The following is a 26166-nucleotide window of genomic DNA, read 5'->3' on the forward strand; positions in this document are numbered from 1 at the left end:
GGACTCGGTAGTCCATATGAATTTATCTTGTGTCTCATCCATAATGCCATGGACACTGCAGGCCAGTGTCTGCATCATGAATTTACAGAAATTCATGGGAGAATTTACTGGGAGCAAGTACATTTTTAAAAAAATCAATACAAATAATTGTTTTATGCAATCTATTAAATGACACTTAGTCAGGACACAGCCACCCAGAGCCATGGTCACTTAAGTGTGCCTGCCTTATCTTTGAAGGATCTGTCTTGGCTAATTATTGATCAAGGAGAACTCCAGCATCTACCTCAGCCTGTAATAAGTCCTGGAGATAAAGCCACCACATTCATTTACTCCGCCAAGGTTTTTAAGGAATTATGGAAAGGTTTCTTTAAGGGAAACTGCAAAGGAGCAGAAATCTTGTTACTATGGCCCATCTTAAAAAATAACTTCAGATTAATTTTTCTTAGAAAGAATTGATAGATACTAAGTGTGTCATCCACATTCATTCTTACTTTCAGAGCTAACAACATTAGAAATTTGACTCTAAATATTAATTTAAAAAATTTTAAATATAGATATTATATAAAATTATATATAACTAACACATCTTTCAATAATTCAAAAATGAAAAATCACTATTTTTAATTTGCATATATTATATATGCATTGTATTCACACATACACAAATGCATGCATAGAAATATAATGGAAATAGTAATCTATAAACCTATCCAGTGAGTTCATTTTTTAATCTTTAATTTTTCCTTTATAATTATATCATTTTTTACTCAATTCTTAGAAATATGCTGCAATATAGCTCCCTGATCATATGTGTGAATGTCTATAGGACATTCTATGTCTATGCACTGTACACAGCAGTGGAAATTCCATGCCACAGAGTATACACACACTGTATTCAAACTATTATTTTCTAAAAAAATCACCCTCCAGAATGGTTATACCAACCATAATTCCAATACTGTTTAAAAGTTTCTTTTTTTCACTTTCTTTGACTATTCTAATTTTCTTTTCTGTAAATTGCCTGTTATATGTCACCCATGGGCCAGCTGCTTTTTTTTTCATACCCACATGTTCTCTCTCATGACAGTTTCCTACTACAGAAGGTCTACTTCTTGCAAACATGACCACTATCCCAGTATTTCCCAACCAAGCTCTGAATTTAAGTCAATGTCATGTTAGCATAGGCTACATAATATGTACAGGAAATGAAAACAAAGAAACTTCCAAATCTGCTATTACTATTAAGAGAGCCTTTTCATACTGTCACTATGTAAGTACTTTAAAGTTTACATTTCTGGATCAAACTTCTTTTTTGGTTGAGTTTAGAGTAAAGCAAAATGTTAACCAGAGACTCCATCTTATATGTGAAGTTATTCTCCATACTCCAATTTAAAAAAATTATGTCATTCTGACATTCTTGTCATGTAGTTTTGTGCAGGCAAGTTAGAGAAAAAGGAAATAGAAAACCCAGCTTATGAAATAACAATCAGCCAAGGAGTACAAATTTGAAGAATTAAAATATTCTTAACTTAATTGCAATAAAGAACCCAAATAATTGCAAACCATAAATTATGTTCATAAGGACTCAATAATTAAAATCTGAAATGTGAGCCATTGTTGCAGGCTTTTTTTTTTACCCCATATGGTATTAAATGTCTTGACTTAGGAAAGGATATCCTTAGAGCAGATGAGGGGTAAGACCAGTGTTGGGCACAAGAGCAAAGCATAAGACAACCAGGAGTTAAAACAAAGAAGAAATAGACCAAATTTCCCACTAAAGACAATCTGTTAGCCCTAAGTTCTCAAATTCCTTAAAAATGTGATAATGTCAAAAACTGACAAAATATTCTTAAGGTGATCAATAAAATAACTATTTCCAACTGCTGGAATCTGGTTCTTAACCTTGTAACCTACTGGGCAGTGATGAAGTGAGAATAACTGTGACACTTCAGATTCAAATCAGTCTCTTTGGATGGACTCCATTTTTTACTGGTAAAAGTTCAGTCTTTCCAGATTTTTTCCTACCCCACTTCAATCTTTCCAAGATGCCAGGCAGCAAAAAATGTGTTATGCAGACATCTGCGATGGAAGTTGAAACTCCTGGTCATTTACCCCTGTTCATGAGCCCTTGCATTATGAGTTTTTCATCAGGACCACAAAAAGGGTTTCAGTTTTCTGATCCTCCTGCATTCTCTACTGCAGAAACAGACATGTTACTTCTTGATCATTTACCTGAAATGCATCAGTTTTTGCAAACTCCTCACTATGTTAGACATGGTACCAAAACAATGCGGTACTATTGAAGGGTGATTTCATCCTTTCCCAAGCTCCCCCATCTTAATCTAGATATTTTTCTTATATACCACCTTGAAGATTCCCTTAAAACTGAAAATTATAAGCTGGCACTGACTTTCTTCCACTAAAACTTTCTGTCTTAGAATTTCTCTTCCTTCTAACTCAAGCAATTTTCCACATCCTATTTTGGCAGAGAGGATTTTTTCTGCCTCCTATTTTGGGTTCTCTTTACCTGACTTAGAATAAAACTGATTATTCAAGCTTGACTCTATTACCACTGGCTCTTGATATATTAATGGGAGCTTAAGGAATTTAGAAAACCCTCTCTTTGTAAGGCCTACATTTTCAGGATATTGTCTCAGAAATTTGTAGTGACTTTAATGATTAATTTGACAGTAAAAACCTTATAATGATTTTATTTTTCTAATTGGTATTCCCATCTTTCCTAGAGTTAAGCTTCTTGGCTTTGCCCCTAAGAGAATACTACAAAGGAAAAGTATTTACTAGAAATAAAATATAAATCAAATTAATACTTTCCAAATATTATCCCATTATTAGATGGAAGAATTGGCAATAAAAAAATCCATAAAATAATATTTGTATGTTTTGGAAATATGCATATGTTTATGCTATTGAATGAACTCTACATAATTTAATATTCTAATTTAATAGAACATCATTTTTTCTAAAATTTCACTCCTTTTTATTATTATTATATGTGAGAGTTTATAGAATGCTTGTCTTACAGTGTCTTTTTTTAAATTGTTGTTCAAGTTCAGTTGTCGCCATTTTCACCCCACCATGGCCCCCCCACCCCACCCATCCCCACCTCCCACCCCGGAAACTACCCACTTTGGCTTTGTCTATGTGTCTTTTATACATTTTCCTTGACATTTAGCCATATAGAACTACAGATTACTATCTTCTTTTAAAAAAATAAAGACTTTTTTTATATTCAGACTTGTATTTCCTCCTAGAACAATTGGTTGAAGCTGAGTAGTGGCTGGCAGCCACCCATAACTTTCCCCTAGGTTCATTTTAGTCCTCTTCACATGCTATTTTTTCTCTGACACAACAACCATTTACTTACTAATGATTACTGCATGGTCTCTGTAGGCAAATGAGTCTGCTAAACATATTTGGACTACATACACAAAGCCCAGACAGCCATATTTGGATTTGGTAGGCTCAGAATTGTGGTCACAATCAACAATCCAGGCCCAGACTGTGCAAAACCAACAAGCAACTCACTTTGCCATGGTCTGCCTGTCCCAGGCTTGTTTCTGTCAATGTGTACTGCCATCTAGAAGTTACATAGGCACTGACACATTGATGCTCTTTCTCTGGAGAACCCAATTATAAGACTTATGTGTTAAATTAAATTTTAAAAATTGTTCTTTTACTTGACCCATGAGCTGTTGATACTTTGTGGTGTTATCTTCTGGTATTATCTCCCTGTATGTTCTTTTTATTGCTTGTGCAAACTAGTAAAGTCATTTGAAGTTCTCTCCTTGTTATGCCCCTGGGGAAGGGAATTGACGGAAGAAAGCTGAGTTTGCAAAATAAACTGAGGACTGCTGACCTATTTCCTTCATTAAGATAATATCCTTTCAGCCCTTCTCTTTCTTGGCTGGTGCACATATGTTCATGGAAATGCATCTAATGTGTTTTCGTGTACTAATTTGCACGTTTTCTCATGTATTTTACATATTTTTCTTTTAACATAGTATAAAACTACAACTTATTTAGATATGACTAACTTCAGAGATTAAAAAAGAAGACGTGTTATAAATGATGAAATTTGTGTTGTACAAACATGTATGCTGCTTTTGGGAAAACAGATTGATTGGTTGCAAAAATGGCATGATGGTTGTATTCTAAAATGTATTATTTCAATTACTATTGATAATAACATGACAAGATAATTAACACCTGCACAGCATTTTTCTTTTTAAGAATACTTTAGAAATATTAATTTATAACCTCTTCTACACCTCACTTTACAACTAAAAAGACCAAAGCAGAGGTTAAGTGATTTCTTAAAAGTAAAAAAAAAAATACCCCACATAAAATTTATCATCATGGCTTTGATGTCCATGTCTTAACCTTGGACCAGCAAGTGATCTTTCTTTTTCCTCCATATTTAGCATCAGGAAATGGTTCATAGAATTAATATAAAACTCTGTTACAAGCCATTATAGTAGTCCAAAGTCTACCTACTGAATTATATTCAGATTCTTCCTGAAAAGGAAGAAAGCCTAATGAGAAATCAGTCAGCAAGATAATAAATTAAAATTTGAAACTTCTCCATTTTATCTCTAGTTTTTAAGTACAAAAGAAATTCAGAATATATTTGTTTGTGGCAGATGTTATAGTTGTCTCAACTCAGTGCAAAGGAGAGCAACAGTTTGTCACTAGTTAGCAGGGGAGGATGAGGATGTGGGCGAAGGCAGTACAGAATCCACAGACCTCTCAGGTATGACTACTGACCAATTGATATGCAGAGCCGACACAGTTTCTCAGGTGATGCCACTCTACAAAGGGGAACTGAGTAACCAATATCAGCAATTTATTGAACTATTATCTCTTTAGCTATTATCTGAAAACAATTATTCTGTTTAATAGAGTTAGTAATATATAAATTTGGCTCATACTTAGCTTTAAATGAAAAATATGAGCTAAAGTGGTAGTGTAACTTTTTCCATGTTACATGAGTGTAACATAGAAAAACAAACCTCAGGCTTTCTCTATGTTGATTAAGAATTCTTTCCAAAAGCCACCAGATAGATCTCTGTTAAGATTTCAACAGAAAAAACACTTAGAACATACAGAAAAAGAAACACTCTTATTCAGTGAATTAGAAGAATAGTCTCAATGGTGTGATGCAGAAATGATGAGATTCAGAGTCCAGTAAATGACAAAAACAATGTCAAACAATATCAAAGCTATGCGTTTTATGAATGAACTGATGCTGGCCTGATGGAAAATGTACTATAATTTATACATAAAGTAGTTTTATACGATAAAGAACTGAAATCTGTTAGTGCTAATTAAAACTGTGGGAAGTATATATCTGATGCTTTGGAATTAATTATCTGGGATCTTTTGAGTTGTAATATCTGAGAGATATCAACATTTATTTGAATAAAATGTAGAGACAATACTATACCCTAAATACATCTCATTGAGGAGAATAAGAAGAGCATAAAAGAAGAAAATGCTCAGAGAGAGCATGATGTTAAACTAGGAGAGTGAGGATGTCACATTCATGCTAGATAGCTTGAGCTCACTTTGATAGCTTTGAGAGCATGGAGACAGAAAATAAAGCCTAAAACTGGGGCCCATTGAAGGTGGGAAGTCTTTTAGGAGACCATCTCGTAAAGCTGAAAACCTAAAGGGAAACAGTCAGTCTCAATATAAATGAGAAATAAACCCACCATTTAGAAGAAAATGTCAGAATAATGTCCCCTATAAGATGGAAAAAATAATCTACTCTGGACATGTATAACCAAAATTCAGGTCTCATGTGGTTTTGTAGTTGAAATTCATAAAAACTTTGTGGCCTAGTAAAGTTCCAAATCGTCCCAAATTGATAGTGTATCCAGGAAACTAGTAGAAGCAATTATTTATCTTCTGTGGGAAAAACAATATTTTTTAAAGATTTTTATTTATTTATTTTTAGAGAGGGAAGGGAGGGAAAAAGAGAGAGAGAGAGAGAAACATCAATGTGCAGTTGCTGGGGGCCATGGCCTGCAACCCAGGCATGTGCCCTGACTGGGAATCGAACCTGTGATGCCTTGTTCACAGCCCACGCTCAATCTACTGAGCTACACCAGCCAGGGTGAAAACACAATCTTAACTCAAACCTGAAATAACGTCCTCTTAAAAATATAAGGAAATTGAGTACTCATGATCAAAATTTACAAAATACCTATTAGGTTGCATGAGAGAAAAAAACCCAAACAATTGCGATCAACATGGAGATGCCAGAAATCCCTTGAAGGAAGATTTTGCAACCCAGCTGCAAGGGATTGATGAGGTCAGCAGATAACTTGCAGGATCCACCTCAGCTTCAGAGAACAGCCTTGTTCAAAGTCACACCCATCCTGAGGCAGCTTGCAGCTGGTGACAAAGCAAGATGGGGGGATAAAGGCCCGACCATTTATTGGACAATACCAATGGGCAGTATTAGCTCCCAAGCTCCCTTTCAGGTTAGCTGATGTTTGTGTGGAGCCTGCGCTGCAGTATGACTTCTCTTCCTGCTCTTCACAGGCATTGGTCCTCAACAATTGTCTCAACAAACTCTAACTCCACCTCACGATCTGCTTTCAGAGAACCCAATGTGTAACAACATAGACAACAGCACCTGAGAGTCATAGACTGAAGATATTCAACGTTTCAAATGTTGACTGTATAGTAAATATATTTAGTATGTTTTGAGATCAAAGATAAGCTTAAAAGATCAACAAAGAAAGGGGATTATCAAAAAGAAACTTGAAAAGAACCAAGTAGAGTTTCTAAAAATGAACAGGCTCCAGTTGAAACAAAAATTCATGGATAGATTAAAGAGCAAAATAGAGTAGAGAGATAGGGAAATAGAAAATACATTTGAATAAATTCTCAAGGACACAGCCCTGAAGAAAAAAATGATTAACAGCATAAGGAAAGGTTAAGACACAGAGCAGAAGAAGATATATAAGAGTAAATTCAAAAGATTAAAATGGAAAAATGTTAAAAAATGATATTTAAGAGGTAAAAATGAAAACATTGACCAGAACTGTTGAAATAAACCAATTCTCAGATTCAGAAAGCCCCCAAAACCCTGAAGCCTGAAAAATAAAAAGAACTCCACATTCATTTACAACATAGTGACATTTAATATATAACATGAACAAAATAAAAGATCTTTAAAAGAAAAAGGAAAAGATAGAATAGTAATTAGATTGACAATACAATATTGGCTAATAAAAATAAATGCCTTCCTAGAATATTAAACCCAGTTATATTGACCTTAAAGAATGAGAAAATAATTTACAAACAAAAACAAGACAGAGCTTACCACCAACAGATCCATACAAAAGAAACTTAAAAAACATGTATTGCAGTTCTGTAAATGATTCCAAAAAAGATCTGAGAACAAATAGTGAGTGAAGATATTGGTAAGTATTTAAATAAAACAACCTGAATCTAAAGAATTATTATTGCCAAAAAACATAACAACAATAATGTATAATGTTGAATAGTAAGTCTTAGAGGAATTTAGAATTATTAGATTAATAATTTGCTTTTATATTTTTAGAAAAGTGTTTTTAAATAAATCTAGACTTGATTCTTAGAATTTACATGTTAAAATAGGTAGAGTAAAACCCAAGAGATTAGTAACAGATGATTAATTTCTAAGATGCTAAAAATTAAACAATATATCTAAAGGAGAATATATAAAGTAGAATATTTTTTAAATATAGGAAAATATTATTATTAAAATGTACATACACAGGATGATAAAGTTGGATTTATTTCAGAACCAAAGATGATTTTTTAGTAAATAAAATATAAATATAATTAATCATTCTAATAAATTATACTGGTCAAACCATCTTGCATAGGGTGTAATAAAATTAACATTCACTCACTAAAAAAGCTGTAAGCTAATTTGAAATAGACATTTGATTGTTCAACATGATGGAAAAATAAGTAAAATGTAAAGGATAAAAACAGAAACAGAACTTTTGTTTATTGAAGATAATGCCACTCTCTATGTAAACCTCCAGAAGTACCTACAGATAAATTATGAGTATCAATGGTAAAAAATTAACAAGCTTACAAAATATAACAGTCAATACACAAAAGGCAATTGAATTTTTACATATGGATGATAAGAATTTCATTAAAATGTAATATTCATCTATATTTATATATGGGTATACCACTTAAAATAGCAGTAGCAAGAATGTAGTAATAAATCTAACAATATATACAACTCTTTTATGTAAAAAACCATCAAGTGTTAGACAATAAATAAATCCTTAACAAATGAAGAAATAATACATCTTTTTTTTCAAGATTTATTCATTTTTAGGGAGAGGGAAAGGGACGGAGAAAGAAAGGGAGAGAAACATCAATATGTGGTTGCTTCTCACATGCCCCTGATAAGGGAGCTGTCCTGCAATCCAGGCATGTGCCCTGACTGGGAACCAACCCAGTGAACCTTTGGTTCACAGTCTGGAACTCAATCCACTGAGCTACACCAGCCAGGGCTACATGTTTCTAAAATTGTTGACTAAATGTTTTTAAAATATCCAAATTCATGGGATTAGTTTATAAATAAACATAATATCAGGAAGTTAGAGTAAATTATCGATCTTGTGTGTGTTTATGTTAACTCAACAAGATAATTCTGAAAATCATATACATAAAGAAATGCCCAAGTATTTCCAAAATATACTGAAAGCAATTTGATGAGCAACAGGAGATGAATAGATCAGCCCTATAAAAAATTAAAATTTAATATAATCTATATTAAGCTATATGTTCCTAGACCTACCACATAGAGGAAAATAAAAAAAATAGAAAGTCAAGAAAATGACCCACATGTATAAAGACACAATTCATGGCACAGCCATCATCATGAGTCAATAGAGAAAGGATAAATTATTTGAAATTTAGCACTGGAAAAGTTAGTTTTTCCATAGAAAAATAATTAAATCATATCCTTACTTTATAGAATCCTAATTTCAGGTGAATTAAATAATGAAATATAAATGGAAAAGTGGCAAACTTTTTTAAAACTACTTGGTAGATTGTTTTTAGGACCATATGATGAAATAGATATGTTTTAGGTATTTATTTATGTATACATGCATACATAAATTATTTTTAATAAAAGATTGTTAAAAATTAGATTATTATAAAATTAAGGAATTATCATACCATGGAAATGTAAACAGTTCCTGGAAGAAGGCATGGCCAACACATATTACAATGAATATCTAACAATAAGAAAATTACAGAGCCTTAAAGAAAAATGAATATAAGACAAAAAAGTTTTCCTCATATTATGAACACAAAGGTTCATAATAAATGAAAATGTTCTCAATATAGTTAGCAGATACATGCAGGTTAAAATTATAAAATCTTTATATTATGATAGGCAAAAATGTAAAAACTTGAAAATATAATAGTATTTAAAGTATTTTAGGGGGATTATCAAGCACTTTTGGTGGAAATCAAACACTTTTCAGTCATTTGTGAAAACAATTGCACACTACTCAGTGAATTTGAAAATGAGCATAACTTTGAAAAATACAATAGAGAAACACTAGGATGTTTGCAGCAGTAGATACATTTTTTAAAAATGTGTATATTGTCATTATTTAAAATGGCAAAAATTCCAACCCAATATCCATCAATAGGAGAATGGCAAATAAATTGTGGTATGTTCATACAATGTGAAAGAATAGGGCATGAAAATGAATGAATTACAGCTAATAAAATCAAGCTGAATGAATTGCAAATTATTAAATCTGAATGAAAAAAGTAATGGAGAATGTATATAATATGATTACTTTCATATGAATTTAAAAATACATAAAATGATATCAAGGAAGAAATCAAAAGATACCTTGAAACAAATGAAAATGAGGATACAACAATCCAAAATCTGTGGGACATTGGGAAAGCTACCAAAAGAGGGATATTCACAGCATTACAGCCTATCTCAAAAAATAAATCTCAAATAAACAATCTAACTTCACATTTAAAGGAACTTGAAAAGAACAATAAACAAAATCCAATATAATTAGAAGGAAAATAATAAAGATCAGAGAAGAAATAAATGAAATACAGACTAAAAAAATGATACAAAAGATCAGTGAATCCAAGAACTGATTCTTTGAAAAGACAAACAAGATTGACAAACATTTAACCAGGTTCATAAAGGAAAGGCAGAAAGGACCCAAATAAATAAAATCAGAAATGAAAGTGGAGAAATAACAACTGACATCAAAGAAATACAAAGGATTGTAAGAAAATATTATGAAAAAATAAATACTAAAAATTAGATAACCAGGATGAAATGGATAAATTCCTAGAAACATACAATCTTCCAAAAATAAATCAGGAAGAATCTGAGAATCTGAACAGACAGATGACACCTAATGAAATTAAAACTAATCAAAAAACTCCCAACAAACAAATATTGTAGACCAGATGGCTTCACAGATGAATTTTACAAAACATTCCAGGAGGAACGAACAGCTCTCCTTTATCAAACTATTTCATAAAATTCAAGAAGAGGGAAGGCTCCCAAACTCATTTTATGCGGTCAGCATTATCTTAATTTCAAAACCAGATAAAGATACTACAAAGTAGTATCTTTATTTTAACATATATATCTTATGCCTTAACTTTCTTATATCTTAATAAAATATCTTATATCTTGATTTTCTTACTTTGTAGGCCAATATCCCTGAGGAAATAGATGCTAAAACCCTCAACAAAATATTAATAAATCAAATACATCAATGCATCAAAAAGATCACAAGCTATAACAAGTAGGATTTATTCTGGGAATGAAAGCTGGTATAACATTTAGAAATCAGAAAATATGATTCACCACATAAACAAAATTAAGGACAAAAACTACATGATCATATCAATAGATGCAGAAAATACACTTGATAAAATCCAGCATGGATTTATGATAAAAACTCTCAGCAAAGTGGGAATAGAGAGAACATACATAAACATGATAAAGGCTGTATATGACAAACCCCCTGCCAGCATCATACTCAATAGGCAAAAACTACAAGCATTCCCCTTACAATCAGGAACAAGACAAAGATGTCAGCTTTTACCTCTCTCATTCATCATATTACTAGAAGTCCTAGCCACAACAATCAGACAAGAAGAAGTAAAGGATACACAAATAGGGAAGGAAGAAGTAAAACTGTCTTATTTGCAGATGACATGATATTGTATATAGAGAACCCCAAGGATTCCACCAAGAAACTATTAGAACTGATACATGAGTTCAGCAAAGTAGCAAGATACAAAATTAATATCCAGAAATCAGTTGAATTTTATATATGCCAATAATGAACTAACAAGATGGGGAAATTAAGAAAATAATCCCATTCACAATTACTACAAAAAGAATAAGATACCTAGGAATAAACCTAACTAAGGGTGTAAAATACCTATATCAGAAAATTATAAGACACTGAAGAAAGAAATTGAAGAAGATGAAAATAAATGGAAGCACATACCATGTTCATGACTAGGAAAAATCAACATCATTAAAATGCCCATACTGTACAAAGCAATGTATAGATTCAATGCAATTCCTATCAAGATTCCAATGATGTATTTCACAGAACTAGAACAAATGTTTCAAAATTTTTTAAGGAAACAAAAAAAGCTCCACATAACAACAGCAATTCTGAGAAAGAACAAAGTTGGAGGAATCACACTACCTAAGATCAAACTATACTACAAGGCCAAAATAATCAAAACTGCCTGATACTGGTATACAAATACACACACAGATCAATGAAACAGAATAGAGAGCCCAGAAATAAACACACACCTTTATAATCAATTAATATTTGACAGAGGAAACAAGCACATACCATGGGCTAAAGATAGTTTATTCAACAAATGGTATTGGGAAAATTAGACAGATATGTGCAGAAAAATAAAATTAGACCACCTTCTTATACCACACACAAGAGTAAACTCAAAATGGATCAAAGTCTTAAATATTAGACCCAAAATCATAAAAATATTAGAAGAAAACATAGGCAGCAAAATCTTGGACATTGTTTATAGAATTTTTTTATTGGATATACCTCTCCAAGCAAGAGAAACAAACTAAAAAAAAAAGGAGATTACATCAAACTGAAACATTTTAGCACAGCAAAGGAAACCATCAACAAAATAAAAAGACAACACACAGAATGGGGGAACATATTTGCTGATACATCTAATAAGGGGTTAATATCTAAAATCTATAAATACTTACTAAACTCAACACCAAAAAAAATACAACCCAATGAAAAAATGGACAAAAGACCTGAATAGACACTTCTACAAAGAGGACATACAGATAGCCAAGAGACATATGAAAAGATGCTCAATGTCACTAATCATCAGAAAAATACAAATAAAAACCATAATGAGATACCATCTCACACCTGTCATAATAGCCATCAATAAATCAACAAAGAAGTGCTGGTAAGGTTGTAGAGAAGGGGAAACCCCTGTACAGTGTTGGTGGGATGAAGACTGGTATAGCCACTGTGGGAAGCAGTGTGGAGAAACCTCAAGGAATTAAAAATGTATCTGCCTTTTGACCCAGTGATCCAACTTCTGGGAATATATCTGAAGGAACCCAAAGCACTGATTCAAAAGAACAAAAGCACCCCTATGTTTACAATTTATTTACAATTTATTTACCTTTATTTACAATTGCCAAGATTAGAAGTATTCTAAGTGTCCATCAATAGATGGATGGATAAAACAACTATGGGGCATTTACACAATGGAATTCTACTCAGCCGTAAAAAAGAAAATATGACTTCACTCATATGTGAAATCTAGTGAGCTGAACAAACAAGCCAAACAAAGACAACTTCATAGATGGAAAGCAGATGACAGTTAGTGGTGGTGTAGGGAGTGGAGGGATTAAGCAGAAAGCAAAAGGACTCACAGATATGGACAGTGGTGTGGTGATTTCTGGGGAGAGTGAGGCATCAGAGGACTAAATGGTAATGAAAAAAATACAATAAAGATTAAATTTTAAAAAATTAAAGATACAAAATGAAGAACCTAAAAAATACATAAAATAAAACTATTTAAGTGCTAAAACTATAGACAAAAGAAAATAGTTAATACACAGTTTATTCTTGCAGTTACGTCTAAGGTGAAAAGGTGATTTTGGACAAAGGCATACAGAGGACTTCTAAGAGACTGGTAATTTACACTTTAAACTGTGTGATATAGATGGGTAGATAGATGATAGATAACATAGATAAATGACAGCGGTTCCTAAGCTTCTCCTCATTTTTTTTTCTGAATTTTTGTTTCTTCATCCTGTTCTGGTTGAATGTTTATTTATTCCTTCTGCTCCAAACCATTGATTTGAGTACTAGTTTCCTTCCCATCACTGTTGGTTCCCTGTACATTTTCCTTCATTTCACTTTTCGTAGCCTTCACTTACTCCTCTATTCTGTGACCATATTCAACCAATTCTGTGAGCATCCTGGTTACCAGTGTTAGCAACTATGGATCTGATTGGTTGGCTGTCTCTTCATCATTTAGTTGTATTTTTTTTTTCTGGAGCTTTGATCTGTTCTTTAGGCATGGCAGAGCCTTAGGTATTTGCCAGGGCAAGACAACCCAGGTGTCCCTGAGATGGCATAGGGTTTAATGCTGCAACTGACAAGTGAGACTTTGTTTCTATGGTGTGGTGGCTTTTGCTCTTCCTTTGCCCTGTCCTGACTGTTAAAAAACATTGATGGCTATTTCTATCAGTTGCTCAGTGGGTGAATGTATTTCTAGAATTGCCTGACCCTTAGTATACTTAGGGTTGGTGTTTGTGTACTTTGGTAAAGCCTTAGTTAATTGTTCCCCCAAAGGGTAGGATGTTATTCTTCCCTTGCTTGATGTGTGCTGTTGAGTATGATGACTAGCTAATCTATTGGCATAAGTCCTAGTAGGTCCTCTTTGTATTGCTCCTTAGCTATAGTGCAGCAATGGCAAGAGAACAATCTGTGAATGGCTTTAAGTTAGGTCAGAAATCAGTGATTATAACTGATAAAGGCTTTTGCTTTTTGTAACAACTGTTTGAAATATAACACTAAAAATGGTAAGTGAAAGTATATCAGGCTGAGAAATCAATTTATTTGTCCCTAACTATCAATTTTACCTAGGATTTTTATTGGAAATAATTGGCTTTGGAAAATTAAAGGGATCTCTTGACTTTTTATTTGTCATTAAAACTGTCTTTGCCACTCATCTTTATGACTTTATTTTTCTTTCTGATTTCCCTTGTTCCCTAGTTTCCCTTGTTCCCATTTTCTCCTTGAGTTTCCTACTCTAAAGCCCTTCTTCCTATGTATCTCTTTCCTTTATTCTTTTCTTTGTTTTCTCCTTCCACAATTCCTTCTTTTTGCTCCCTCCCTACACAATCCTTCTTCAACTTGCACAGACCACCTATGACTTACACAAACCCTCTGTGACACACTCAGACACTCTGCAACATACACAATCCTTCTGCAACCTACCTAGTCCTTTCTGCAAGACTCAACATTCTAAAATAACCATTAGAATTATAGTGTATTATTAGAACTTTGTAGTCTCTTGAAGATTCTTGTATAATTTCCTTATTTCTCAAAGCTTTCCATGTATTTTGATTATATTAAATAAATCTGATTAGTCTAAATTTTTTCCTTTGTAAGAAAAGGAATAAATCCTTGAGTTATTTCAGGGACCCTTTGAAATACCCCAAAGCCATAGGAAAAAATCTTTTAAAATGTAAACCCTGGAAAGCTTGCCAAACATACTTGACCTAAGGAGTATATTATGAAATCATATTTGGCTATTTGTTTAAAATGATAATAAAAGGCATGAAACATCAATATAGGCTGACAAAACTTCAGTTCCTAGGATTGAGAGACATGAATTTTTTGAAAGTTAATTAAGTATTTGAGTAACACACCATGACACATAATTATTTTACTAAACAGAACTTTGGATTTCAGGCAGATATAGGAAAACTTCCTACAAAGGTTTTTATAAACCCTTTTTAATTTATAAAGTCTTTCTGCAATATACAGTTCCTCTTAGTTTGTTTCTTTTTAGTTCACTCGGAAGTAGAACAGTTCTTTTTTTTTTTCCATTGGCAGATGCATACACTGCTCAGAAGCTAGCTGTTTTGTTATTTGTAGCCTTGACAACCGCAAGGAGGCTGGAGAAGAAGGGTGGTGATGTCAGGCTTGGGTGACCTTCAGTCATTTCGGTTTTAAAAGTACCAGTTTTTTTTTCTTTTGAACATTGAAGGAGGAGGAAGTTATTGCTTCTGGGGACAGAGCAACAAAGGAAAGACATGGTGGAGAAAGTAATAGGAGAGAGCCTAGGTGAGCTGCTTTGGTTTCCTAGGAAAACTGTGGATAGGAAAGGATTGAGCTAAGGAGGGGCTGCCTTCATTCACCTGGTAGTTAGGAAAGGAGGTCCTGGAGACAGGATCTGTGGCTTAGACGGGTGGTGCTTCCGCTGTCCATTGTTCCCCTGGCTGCAGGTCTCCTTGGGACCCATAACATACAGAGGAAACAAAAGGTTCATGCCCGAGGAGGCACAGGGAAAAGATTGTGAGACATTTACCTGGCAAATGCAACACTGCACCATGGGGATAGGGTCAGGGGGTCAGGTTGGAATGCTGCAGGCTTACAAGAGGTTAATGATTTAAATTTGGCCATGGTTTAAAGACAGAAAAGATTAGGGGATTTTGAGTGGTGAGTCAAAGTGTGTTGTTTTGTGAGAGGGGCTCCCAAAGGCCATTACACCTTTGGTCATCACCTACTCTCTTACATGTCACCTAAAACAGCCAGGGGGACTTGGAGTCCTGGGTGACCAACCCTTATTTTCCACATCCCCAAACAGGCCCAAGTTCCATTACAGTGATGGGAGTTCTCTATGAGACCCCTGAACTTCCTAGGGATTGACCCCAGACACCTCCATGAGGCCCTCACTCACACAGAGATTCCTGAGAACTTGGACTAGAGGAAGGATGTGCCTCTTGAGTCTTCAGAGCCCAGGCAAACCTGAGCATCATCTCAGATCTTATTCTTCTATGGAGGTGCTGATGCTCCTGAACCCAGACCCGGTGGTTAGTGTTCTGTGCAAATGTTACTGATAAGCTGATCAAATCTCTTACCACACTAACTCTTTGTTAGGCACACCACAGAGATCCTCAACTCCAAACACCCCAAATGCTTTTCTGTCTCTGGGTAGGCTTTTAAACCTTATGTTACAAAAAGCCAGCCACTCTGATTAGATCTATCCAAAGTTCAGCCTCTTAGAGCATAGTTCCACCTGCATTTTTCCTCTGTACTGGTCTGTATTCAATGTCTCCCTTTTTACTGCCAATAAAATCCTTCTCCTTTATCCCTGAGTGTCTTCCCCTTAACCAAGTTTCTGGAAAAGGAGAGATAATGAGACTGAACCAGTTATGGAAATAGTCATAAGATAATGGAAAAAGATAATTTCACTCCATTAGGAGAATTAGAGATAATTTACTCTGGTGCCTTCAGTCCATAAAGAGATCGCAAAGGTAAAACATCTAGCCAAAGACGGTTTTCATTTTTCAAACCATTCTTTGAAAATGTCAAAATTACTTTTGAGACAAACCTACAAGTTAATTTGTGTTAATTTATAAAAAGAGTAGAAATAATCCAAGAAGAGCCACCAAGGAAATTGTTATTTTGCAATTTGAACTAGATATTACTTATTTTTCAAAACATGTAATTAAACAAATATTTATTATCTAAAATGCATAAGGCACTATGTTTATGCATTACAGGTACTAGCTCACTTAACTTGCACTGCATCTCTGTGATGTATCATTATTATTCCCACTCTAAACAAAAAGAAACTGATACTACCTTAAATGAATGGCCTGTGGTCATACAGCTTGCATATTTATCAGCAAAGACTTGAACTCCATTCTATTCAGCTTCAAAGTTCATATGCTTGTTATTACCAATATTCTCTGGACATATTTTCTGGCCAACATTCATTACCATACTCCATTATCTTCTCCTGACAATATGGTTAGATAACAGATGAGTGTGTGTGAGCCTCTGTGAGTCACATGCAGCCAGTGAGGGGAATGGAGGATTTGGGCCTTGAGGTGAGGCATGAAATTGGAGGCTGCTAATTTTTTTCCAGTAGCGAGTATGCATTGACTCTGATGCATCCTTAATGTATCTCAGAAATACTATTTTTACATGACTTGGTGATGTTTGGAATTCATTCTTTGGCTTTGAAAACCTGTCTCCAACCAGATGGGATAACACGTCCGTGACCTCATTAGCACCTTCCCAACTGAGTTCACAATCTGCAGAGAGTGAGAAATATTCCCTAAATAGCAAACATAGTCATAAAGTTATAAACATCAGTGGAATATTCAGAGAATATAAAAGCACTTATTGATATTATTAAATCTTCAATCATCAAGAGAGAAATTCTCTGCAGCACCGAGAGCAGATAAAGGTAGCATTGATTTCCTGCCAGTTTTCATAGGTTTACCAACAAAACATGGCAGATATCACTAACAGGAGTGTATGAACTTTAAAGTCAGCAAAAATGGGATTATTTCAACACTCTGAGCCTTTACTTTCTACCGTGAATGCTGTTGGAATACCAGAAAATTTCAGGATCCATGTTACCAAAGGGTGATAAATGTATAGCTCGAGAGTGTCCTTGGCTGTTTACACTCTTTTAAGAAATCTGAAAATTCACAGAACTGCCTATGCCTCTAGGGGAGAAGACAAAAACAGAACTTATTGAATATCTTATTTGTACAAGAAGGACATTTTCCTTAGGAACTTGCCACTAAATATTTAATATGGCTTTTGCAAGTTTGACAATAATCTCTTTGAGCCATAGTTTCCTTGTCTGAAATATGAAGAGGTGGAATTAAATTAGTTTCATGACTCTGTCCAGGTCTCAGGGTTCATAACAAATACTACACAATGGCAATAAAATTGATTTCTTAATTCATATGGGACCCATACCATGTCACTAGATTTTCCAGGTTTCATTTGTAGTGAACATATAAGAGGAAGTTATCTTTGAGACAAAAGGTCTTATCTTCTGGACAAAAGACAGATTGGATTTCTAAAGCTTCCCTCTTCCCATTGCCTGCACAACCAAGGGGAAATGGTCAAAGGTGAGCGCGAGGGACATACACCAGAAAGGAAGATGCTGGTGGTAACCATAGTGAACAACCTGTTCAACTATTGAGTATGTGCCAAGTAGTACTTGCCAGTGTAAAAGGGATGTTTCAGGATGACATTACTGAACCCCTATGGGCTAAGAACAGATTAACTATGTAAACTTTTTATAATTTAAATCTTCAACCAAATGTATAAATGCCCCCTTTATCATAAAGATGATAGAATCATTTGTTCTACCACACCCAAATAACATCTTTACTCAGAATTTCCATATGGCTCTTCTCTATGGTTTCTTACTAATGTGGACTGAATTTCGTCTTTTTAATCTGGAAAAGAGAATAATCACCATGTAAATAAAAGCAATTTTTCATAAATTGTGAGAATAATGTACTTCATTCTATTTAATTCATGAATGTGTCATTCTAATTTAGCATGAAATAGTTTTTTGCAGCCAAAGAATAAATTCTAAGCATCACCAGTCATATAAAAAATAAAATAAATAATTCTGAGATACATTTAAGGATGAATCAGAGTCAATTCATCCCCCATACTGGAAAAAAATACACATCTTCAATAATGTATTATGTCAGAAATCAACCAGAAAGAAAAAGTACTAAGATATGTATATATATATATATATGTGTGTGTGTGTGTGTGTGTGTGTGTGTATATAAAAACCATGTCTATCTATCCATCTATTTTAGTTGTCTATATTATATGTGCATGTATATGTATATATTTATGTGTGTGTCTCATATCCACACACTCTGGAATTTGTAACAAGGTTTTATCTCATACTGTTAGGAAGCAGCTAGGAATGAGTGGTCAGAGGTGAAATAAAGGCAGGACCCTGGCCATTACAATCGAACAAAAAGGAGGCTAGAAGCAAAAGGAAAACATGTCTCACCAATTAATTCAGCACTGCTGAGCTCAGTTTGATAAAATTGTTAGGTGTCCCAAGCAAAAGAAGCAAATAGCACAGGAGGAAGGGAGAGAACCTGAGACTGTGTTGAGAAAGGGGCTTCTGTGCCACTCTCACTAAGATAGCTGGGTGTCCTGAACATCATAAATGGGGACTGCACAGGAGAAAGGGGGGGCCTATGCTGGGAAAGGGGGCCTCTGTAGTAGTTTCATGAAGAAAAAGCCTTTACTAACTGAGAAGGAAAGACTTTGTAGTGTACATTTTTCCCCAGAAGGAGGAGGGGGATCTAGAAGCCAACTGAGGCATACATATTACCCCTGAACCCCAATAGTCAGCGTATTTAGATTAGCCAAGTACCCACTTGTACCCTCTGCTCAAGTGCATAGAACAAAATTACTAACTTACTAACAAACATCCTAACAATTTTCTTTCCTCTCTATGTGGGACATTTAGACTTGCCCAGTGACTATTTGCAGGTCCATGCTTGTGTGTATATTTCACAAATAAACTTGCTGTCTCATTTCCACTCCACATGTTCATGTTTGTCTCTTATGTGACTTATTCTCTTGTGGGCAAGAGAAGAACTGAGGCAGGGGAGAAAGGTCTCCTGACTCAGGTCTCTCTCTTCCCATCCATAACATATTTTGGTGCAGTGACTCAGATAGTGACTGGGATCCCACCCTTTAGCTGTCCAGAATGCAGTGAGTAACAGTTTCACTGGCAATGTTTTATTGCTTGTTTCACCTGTGGAGTTAAAGACAATCCAGCAGTGCTGTGGAGGAGTGATATTCAGATATCCTGGGTCTATGTTTGGAGGCAGAAACAGAACAAGATCTGAGATGATGCTCAGGTTGCCCGGGCTCTAAAGACTGAAGAGGCACATCCTCCCTCTGGTCCGAGTTCTCAGGAATCTCTGTGTGAGTGGGGGCCTCATGGAGGGCCACAAAGAGTTAGTGTGGTGAGAGATTTGGTCAGCTCATCAGTAACATTTGCATAGAACACTAACCACTTGGTCTGGGTTCAGGAGCATCATCACCTCCATAGAAAAATTGTTATTTTTCAGGGATTTGTTTGGCTGGGATTCTAGATGATTCTGTATATCATGACAACATGGGTGCTCAACTGGAGAAAGCTATTGGAATCAGAAGCAGTTTTCAGGTCTGTTACATCAGCAAACACTGCTGAAAACCCAAGTGAAATCACTGCCGATGAGCTGCCATGCTGCTTTTTCCTCCGAGTTTCAAAATAATGACATTTTACCATTGAGGGGGTGCATGTGGACATATGCAGCTATCTTTTATAGTTTGCTTGGGCTGCTTTAATAAAGTACCACAAACTAGGTGTCTTAAACAATACAAATTATTGTGTCACAATTCTGGAGGCTAGACACCCTCGATTAAGGTGTCAGCAGGTTTGGTTCCTTTGGTTGACTGTAATGGAGAATGTTTTCTGTGCCCTTCTCCTAGCTTTTGGTAGTTTTGGTGTTCTTTGGGAAAAGATACGTTTATTTTGATCTCTGTTTTTGTGTTCTTATGGTGTTCTCCCTGTGTTCATTTCTGTATCCAAATTTATCCTTTTCATATGATGCCAATCACATTGGACTAGGGGTCCATCACATTCCTATATAATCTCATCAAATTGGACCAGGGGCCACCATATTCCAGTATCACTTCATCTTACTCAGTTATATCTGCAAGGACCTTATTTCTAAACACAGTCTCATTTTGAGAACTGAAGGTTAGGGCTTCAACACAGAATTATGAAGAACACATTTCAACTCATAACACTGAAGAGTCTGAAAGGAGGAATCCACATTTGAGGAAAACCTGCTCTAGAATATAAATTTTAAGTTCCTTTCCCAGGTAGTTAAAATAAAACCTATGCAATTCCTCTCAAACTCACTTTTTGAAACTTATATCACTATCCCCTTTCCATGTAAATTACACTAAACAAGCAGAACCCCACATTACTGTATGTACAAAACCATTTTAGTTTGAACCACTTTGGCCCTCAAACTTCTCCCTGTGTAGACTCAGATTCTTATTTTTAGAGGCCAAATCAAAGGTCACCTCTTGCAGGCAGCTTTCCCCTTATTACCTTGACCCCAACTCCAGTTGGCACCACCCCCCTCCATCATCAATGACCCTGACTTAGTCCTCTTATTTAGCGCTCATGTTATTTATGCAATAGATTTTTCTCTTATTTTAGACTGCTAGTTCCCTAAGGACAGGTTATATGTCTAGTTTATCTTTAATTTCCTGCAGTACTTGTCTTATTATTTATATATAAATATATATAAATTTTATATGTATAATATATATGTATGTATATATAATTGTTGTACACTAAATACTGAAGAAATTAGTTTAAAAAACAAGTTTTTTTTCTGATGTTCCTGCATAGTTTCTTTTTACTTCAACACCTTTCCTTGATCCCTTTGGCCCAGACAGGGACTCCCTGCACCAGATGATTTGGCCTATAAAGTGGTTAAGCAAAAACAACTCAAGCCTCTTTCTTTAAAAGTGTGTTTAATGTTGCTACATGGGGAATGACAAGGCACCCCTCAATGGGAGATCTGTTTTTAGTTGTCTCCAACAAGGAAGTGTTTCTTCCACCCTGGAGATCAACTCACTTCTTCCTTTCACCTCGGTGCGGGAGAAAGAACACAGACACAGAGCAGGCTGGAGGGAAAGAGTTGCAGGAACAGCTTAGAGACTAGAACTGGCTTTTCTTCTCCATTAAGAAGCAAAGCAGGCAGCTGGCATTTTTCTGAGTACTTTGGAAAGGAGCAAGACTTCCTCACCAATTGAATTTTAAATTCACTTTAAGCATTTGCATTGCAAAGACTAAGAACCTCCAACAAAATTGCACGTAGTTAACAGTTAACGAGGTCAGAAAAAGGAGAGAAAACAATTAGCTGAACAACTCAAGGAAAGTCAGAATAGAGGATTCAGCAGCACTGATTAGCAGTCATCACTAGAAGCTCAGGGAGAAGAAAATACGAGTCAACATCAGAACTTCACAGCATGTAGTTCAAAATTATTACATATATTAATGTTTAAATAACACACACATTAATATATATTATTTTCATTAAAAAACTTTTTTAGAGGTTACAGTTGTATTAAGCCCAGAGCTATAAGATCCTGAGATATAAGAAAGGACAGGGAAGACATTAAAAATTATCAAAATTAGGCTTTCAATTAAACTAAAGGAGTAGCACCCTTAGAGAATGCGGTCTAAAGAGCCCTGAACGAAGTCCAGAATATTACACTTCCCCCTTGCTTAGCTGAAATTTTTACCATGGTGGATGTCCCTAATGAAAACCAAAACTGCTAAAGGATAAAGAGGAACTTTTGAACTTCTGTTTTTCCTTTTTGTTAAATTATCACTCGACTTTCTCTCTCTCTCTCATAAGAAAATTCTAATTCCTTTCTATTCCATAAAGCAAAATTAGCAGTAATCCTACTAAAACAGTAACTTCAGGGCACACTCGATAGGTATTTCAATTGCTTTTAACTTCCCAATGAATAGACAATGTCTCTGAAACGGTTGGTGGCAAGAACAGCACCAGAATGTTACTGGGAATCAGACATTGGTTTAGCAACCTTGGTACTTAAGTTCTGGCTAAGAAAGAATTCAAAGCCAAAACTCAAATACAAGCAAAAGTTTATTTAGAAAGTCACAGTGATAGGAGAAACGAGACATGGAAGAAGTGAGGAGGTTGAGCTGTGTGGACTTACGAAAGAAGTTACAGAAGCAAAAGAAGGGCCCTTAGAGCTTAAGAGAAAGAGAGAGACAAGCAAAAGTCACCTGGGGGAAGAGGGTGGGGAAAGGCAGGGTGTGCTCCACAGAGAGAGCCACACTAAGCCCTCCTCTTGAGGGTGTTTACCTTGAGGTCTCAGGGGAGGTTCTCAATAGAGTATTCATTAGCTTTCCAGGTGTGTGCTTTCAGGGTCATGGTCTCTACTGTGGTCAGTGCTAGGGTAGGGGGTCATTGTTCATTCCAGCTGGCTCTGATGTCAGCCATGGCATTGCTTCACCTGGCTTTGCTGTCTTTCTGGGCCTGAAGCTGAAAGACAACTGAGAACTACATGTTATTTCTAATTTGACCAAAACTATCTCTGTGGTCTGCAGACCCAAGGCTTTGTTCTTAAGGTTACTGGTTGTGGGCCAGAACCTCATTGTGCTGAGGGCTTAATGCTTAATGGAGTGGTTGTGCAAGGGCTTGTATGGGAGAGTTACTAGGCTATGCTCTGGCCCCCTTGTTTCTCCTCTAAGCGGGTCTACTACATGACCAACCACACGCTCAGGGAGTAAAGGTCAGGGGAGGGTATGGACCGCATGACCAGGGATATGAAAGGTGAGGGGGTCTAAACCACATTACCAGTGATATTCTAGAGGAGAAAAATTTACACTAGGGGCAAGGTCTTCGTTTTCACAGTTTTGCCTGTTGCCAGGCACCCAGGACTTTCTGCCCTACTGACCTCCTGCACCTGGCCTACTGCCCTTGCTCTGCTCATGTCTGTCTTTCTGCCTACCAATAAAACAACTTTTCAACTCTTCTCATCATTTCTATACTGTTTATATTTGGAACCTATTAGATCTGCAGAGCATAAACTTTCATGTGTTAATATTAACCATGTATCATTTCTTTTTGCCAAGTAACTTCCTGACTAGAAAAGGTAATGAAACACTCACCCTGACAATGCTACCTGCCTTTTTTCACTTTGAGACTATAATGCAACATAAACTTATTTTGCCACCTCTGGATTCATGTGCTTTAGCAGCTACTGCTGGGAACTTACTGTGAGTGTAAGTAGTTTTCGAAGGCTTACTGCCTTGCTGTGAACTTCAATAACTGGTGCTGAGACAAGTGCCTGGCATATTCCTCCAATGCAAATGCAGAGAAATTCCATTTATATTCACACATTCCGAGTCTTGTTGATAAATAACACTAGGGCTCAAACAAACCTTATCCAAAATAATCTACACTATGACAAAATGGAGGCTGCAGAGTCATTGAGATATTAAATATGAAACACCTCCAGAATTTCCTTCCAGTATTCTGTAGTAGAGATTTATTAGCACACCCTAACTTTATGGTAAATGATGCATAAATAATGGTAAAGGTGTATGAGAAGAACATATGAAAACTCACATCTAGAGCATAAATTGGGTGAGAGCCAGCTTTTCTAAGGGTGAATGGTTCTGCTCACTTGTTTAGAGTCGTCCTCCTGTGATGGATGCAAAACCACGTTTTAGAATGCTATCTTTCTCAAGGAAAAGAGAGTGGCTTGTTCTCTAACAAACAGAGCTTCCGATTTTTACATGAAGAGGGATATCCTTTTTCTATTTCAAGGGAAGGAGCACTCAGTCAAGGCCCCCTCTGGAGTTCATGCTTTTGCCTATGAAAATTGAACTCATTCAAGTCCAAAGGGACTTATCCTCTCCCCAGCTCTCATGGCCTTTGTATTTTTATAATGAGGAATGGCAATTTCAACTAATTATACAAGTAGTTATAAAAATAATATTGTTATCAAAACACACATATCAACTAAACATCTACAACCCTCCTACTTTTCTATACTATGCTTTTATGTAGTTTCCAATGGGCTTAAATAGGGTACTCAGGAAAAAAACACCTCTTCAGAGACAGAAAGGACCCTGCAGATCATCTGCTCCCTGGAGGTGGTCTCCTCTGCAGCTGACAAGGAGCTGTGACTTTACAAAACAGGGGGAGGAGGGCTTTGAAGGGCAGAGTTGGCACATGCTAAAAAGTCATTCATGTGTTTGTCTTTTTTCCCTCATAGTATCTTTTTTCCTTTGTCTTCTCATTGCTTGTATAATATACAATTTTGTTTGCTGTTTGCAGCTTTCTGCTGCAGTGATTTCAGTTTCCAAGTAATCAGTTACTGCAAAGATGATAAGAAGGGGTGTGTGTGTGTGTGTGTGTGTGTGTGTGTGTGTGTGTGTATTTGGGCTGGCTCATTAGAAACTTAAGATTCACTCCACATAATTCAGTCTCACAAAAATCTCTCCACTTACCAGTGAGGCAAGATGCTCTGGCCTTGGCCCAGAGCTCCACTTTTGTTCTGGGCCACCTTATTTGTTTGATTCATGTCTAAGGCAATTTGCATCTTTAAAAAAAATCAATAATTGTTCTAAATTGCTTTCCATATGGTACAGTGCCAAGGAAAAATCAACAAGTCGCTGCCTTCATGACATGAGAGAGAAAACTGTTGTTTTATTAAATGTAAGACAAAATCACATGTATTTTTTAATAATAACTCTCAAAGCTGGTATTAAGTACCTGAACAGATAAGACCATGATAAGGTCAAGAAAAAAGATATTTAAACATCTGTAGGCTTTTTTTCTTACTTCTTCTTTTCTTTTTAAACTTAAGCTTTTAAATCTTGAAAGTTCATATCCAGTGCCTTGATCAGAGATGATAAATGAACTACTGAATTGGAAGAAGATGCTGCTATTATTTTAACCAGTAAACTAACTCAGGGTTAATCTGGGTGTTATTTAACCTATTGAAAGTGTTTTGAGTGAACATATGGTTTCTATTGTGAAATCAAGGCAGTTTTAACTATGAATATAGATAATTACCCTTTGGACTTTAAACATTTATATGTGTCATGTTGTGTCAGAGCATTTTTCATGGTCAATAGGTTGAAAGGTTATAAAGTTAAAAATGAACATCAGTACTTTTCAGTAAAACTGTACAACCTGCACAAATAATGCAATTCACTACTGCTCTCTCTTGGAAAGAGCTGGTAATAACACTCAGGGAGCAATTACTGCACCAACAATGGCATAGCCAGTACCTGCAAAACACAGTCTCAGTTAAAAACCTGCTCTTTACATTTAGAAATCAGCTTATCGCTGCATTTTTATGAATGTCTCAGTGATTGTTTCATTAACTGAATTATAGATAATGGATTTTTTTTCTTAGTGTAACAGAAAGAAAAGAACACTTAAAATTA

This window comes from Phyllostomus hastatus, unplaced genomic scaffold (assembly GCF_019186645.2).
Source record: "Phyllostomus hastatus isolate PE091 unplaced genomic scaffold, TTU_PhHast_1.1 phas_contig_209, whole genome shotgun sequence".
Lineage (NCBI taxonomy): Eukaryota > Metazoa > Chordata > Mammalia > Chiroptera > Phyllostomidae > Phyllostomus > Phyllostomus hastatus.